The sequence below is a fragment of the Cibotium barometz genome, chromosome 32 (assembly GCF_041138505.1).
Source record: "Cibotium barometz isolate CiBa-2024 chromosome 32, ASM4113850v1, whole genome shotgun sequence".
NCBI lineage: Eukaryota > Viridiplantae > Streptophyta > Polypodiopsida > Cyatheales > Cibotiaceae > Cibotium > Cibotium barometz.
Genome location: NC_141077.1, coordinates 19,781,255 through 19,784,345, shown reverse-complemented (window position 1 = coordinate 19,784,345; position 3,091 = coordinate 19,781,255). Strand labels below are relative to the sequence as shown.

The window sequence follows — 3,091 nt, the reverse complement described above, 5'->3', positions numbered from 1 at the left end:
TTTTGCTTTTTTATTTAGTTTTGATAAACGTCTTTGCTTGGTTTTTTTAACTGCCTATGCCACGTTGCCTTGCTTAGTTTCGCCTCCTCCTCTTCATGCAAGGCTTGTACACCTCCTTTCCTCCTTGCTGAGCCATGATGTGACGACTAGCAGAGTTCCACCACCTGTCAGCTCCTGGCGAGCAGTGCTTCTCTTGGGCCCCCATGTTGGTTGCTCTTTCCCTTCTTTGTTGAGCTTTTGATCTCCCTTTACGTCAGCAATGACCTCCTTAATAAAAGTCTTGGCCTAGGTTTTTTTTTTAAAAAGCCCAGCGTGCTTTTAGCGTCCAGGGCATCTGTTTTTTTAAAAGCTTTTTTGTTTTTTTTTTGGTTTTTTTAAGCGTCGAGATGGCCTCACACCCTTGCTTGCTTTTGTACAAGGTGTTAGGGTACCCAAGGCAAAAAAAGAATCCTTACAATTTTTTTCTTTAGCCCAACTTTTAGCAAAAGGAGGACAAAACGATCTCCTGGACAAGAATCCTTACAATTTTTTCTTTAGCCCAGCTTTTTAGCGAAAGGATTCTTGGACAAAAGGATCTCCTGGAGACCTGGACTGCTATTCCTATGATGAGCTTACGCAACCACACGTGATCTGTCTGGCTTGCGAGCATACGTGGAAACTACCACTCTCGATCGCAATGAATGGAAAGAAAGAGAGAGGAGCGAGACACAGAGATCCACCATAGCGACCCACTTCATCAGTTCAGTTCTTCCGTTGGGAGCAGAATGCCTGGGCTTTTGTGGTCGCTCATGGCGGCCGCAGCAATTTGTTGGGCGGCACAAGGCCGTACACATGGATCAAGCCCATGCCCAGATTGGCCAAGCGACGCAGCCCCAACAGCATCAGGCTACCTAACTGTTAACCAAAGCAGTGGCCCCAAAATGTTCTTCACATACTATGAGGCCATAGAGATGAGAAACCCTAGAAAGAAAATGAAGAAGGAGAAACACCCAGTAGAAGAAGGTGATGATGATTTATCTATGCATGATGTTGATGGGGCACCCTGCTATGGCTTCAAGGTGGCCCTGGATGCTCTAGCATGATTGGGAACTTCTTTGAACTCGGGCCATGGCGCGTTGACGAAGATCAGTGCCTGCAACGCAACCCTGCCCCATGGAACCGCATCTTTGGCCTCCTCTTTCTTGACAACCCTGTAGGTGTAGGCTTCAGCATTGCATCCTCCATTGATGACATCCCTTCTGATCAAGACCATATTGCCCGCGATGTCTACACCGCCCTCGAGGGCTTCTACAGCCAGTTCCCTGCCTTACATGACCGCCCCTTCTATGTAACCAGGGAAAGCTATGCAGGGAAGTATGCCCCCTCTGTTGCAACTTACATCCTTCGCAAGCACGACCAGCAGAGGATCTCTTCTCAGAGTGGATTGGGTTCGTCTCGAGCATTGCGGCTTGACGGTGTTGCCATTGGCAATGGCCTTACCCACCCCATTGCACAGGTATAAGCCCTCAAAAAGCACTTAGAGAAGGAATTGCATGGTGAGTTGAGCAAACATCTAAACAAATTAGTTACGGTTTCTTCAATTGGCTTGGAGTTTTCACAGATCACATAAGCTCTTGATATCCAGGTTCCAGTCAATGCTCAAACTGCTTACTACATGGGGCTCATTGTTGAGCATCAAAATGCCAATGCCGACACGCTGGCCGCGAGAGTTGTGTCTCTCATAGAGGAGGAGAACTGGGCGGATGCCCACGATGCAAGAATTGAGCTACTAGAGTACATTCGGAACGTGACCGGCTTGGCAACCTTGCTGGATGTGAGGAGGACAGTGGAGTATTACACCACCAAAGATGGGGTGGACTATTTGACTGCATTTATGAACAAGGAGGAGGTGCAGAGGACTTTGCTGAATGCTGAGCCATTGAAGTGGCAGCTGTGCAGCAGTGATGTGAGCATGAGGATGGCCTCAGATGTGCCCAAGAGCACCAAGCACATGGTTGAGGTTCTACTGAATCGATCCATCCCAGTGTTGCTATACCAGGGGCAGTTCGATCTGCAAGATGGGGTGGCATCATCTGAGGCTTGGATCCGACTCTTGCAATGGGATGGCATCGAGGGTTTCTATGCGTCGGATCGGAAGGTTTGGAAGGAGAACAATGTCGTCGCAGGATATGTTCGATCCTTCTCTTCTCTTACACATGTTGTGATCTCTAATGCAGGCCATCTTGTCCCTGCAGATCAGGGTTATGTCTCACAGCGCATGGTAGAGGGTTGGGTTTCTGGTGAGAGCTTTCTCTAGTTATTGTGTTTAGCATGCCCTATGTGGCCCACTACATGCTATGCCGACTATGTACGTATTTTGCCATGGCAACCAAAAATAGTCGTATTATATGTTTGGTCTGCATTATTCATTTTTTAAATTAGGCAGGTTTCACACACATCCGTGGATGCGTGTGCGCGTCGAGTGCATATCTGCCACATACTGGACGGCGCGTCTTCACTATTCACACCTCCTCCTGGCGTCCAATAGGTGGCATGCCTACTCACGGACTACTCACGGAAACCTTGCTTCGTGACTGGCATGCTCCTCTCGCCCAAGTGCAATCCCCGTGCCTGCGTGCTCTGCGGCGTCAATCATGTCCTCTCCTGCCTTCGCCCCGTCACACCCTGCTCCCGTCATCTCTGCATGCGAGTATAAATGGACGGGCGGGCGTTTGTGAAATGGGCGGGCGTTTTGGTATGATATCTTTGTAGGCAGGCGGCGTTTGTGAAATGGACCATGGGAATGTCCGCGAACGCAGCCAAAAAGTGTGTGCCCGCCTTGCCTGACACGTTGCTGCGTCCGTCGGACGCTTGTGAAACCCGCCTTACATTTCATAGGAAACACTTTCGTACAAAAGCCAAAAAAAAAAAACAAAAACAAGATTTTTTTTTTGGGGGTGGCTTTGGATCTCGTAGTAGATTGAACATAGACTTATGATGTGGCCTTTTGTTTAATTGTAGTATTTTTATTTTTTAGCACTCCTTGAATTCGAGACAACGACTCCTAAAAGCCAAGGCTAAGGAACAAACACTATGATGAGATGCTCATAAC

General features: G+C 48.2%; 1 pseudogene across 1 annotated transcript; it reads left to right on the top strand.

Annotated features, from left to right (window-relative positions):
- The first annotated feature begins 554 nt into the window (after nucleotides 1-554).
- LOC147619911 (serine carboxypeptidase-like 50) lies at nucleotides 555-2,408 on the top strand (annotated as a pseudogene). The gene is made up of 2 exons (XR_015270101.1): nucleotides 555-1,495; nucleotides 1,625-2,408. The product of XR_015270101.1 is annotated as a serine carboxypeptidase-like 50 (transcript).
- The last annotated feature ends 683 nt before the right edge of the window (nucleotides 2,409-3,091 follow it).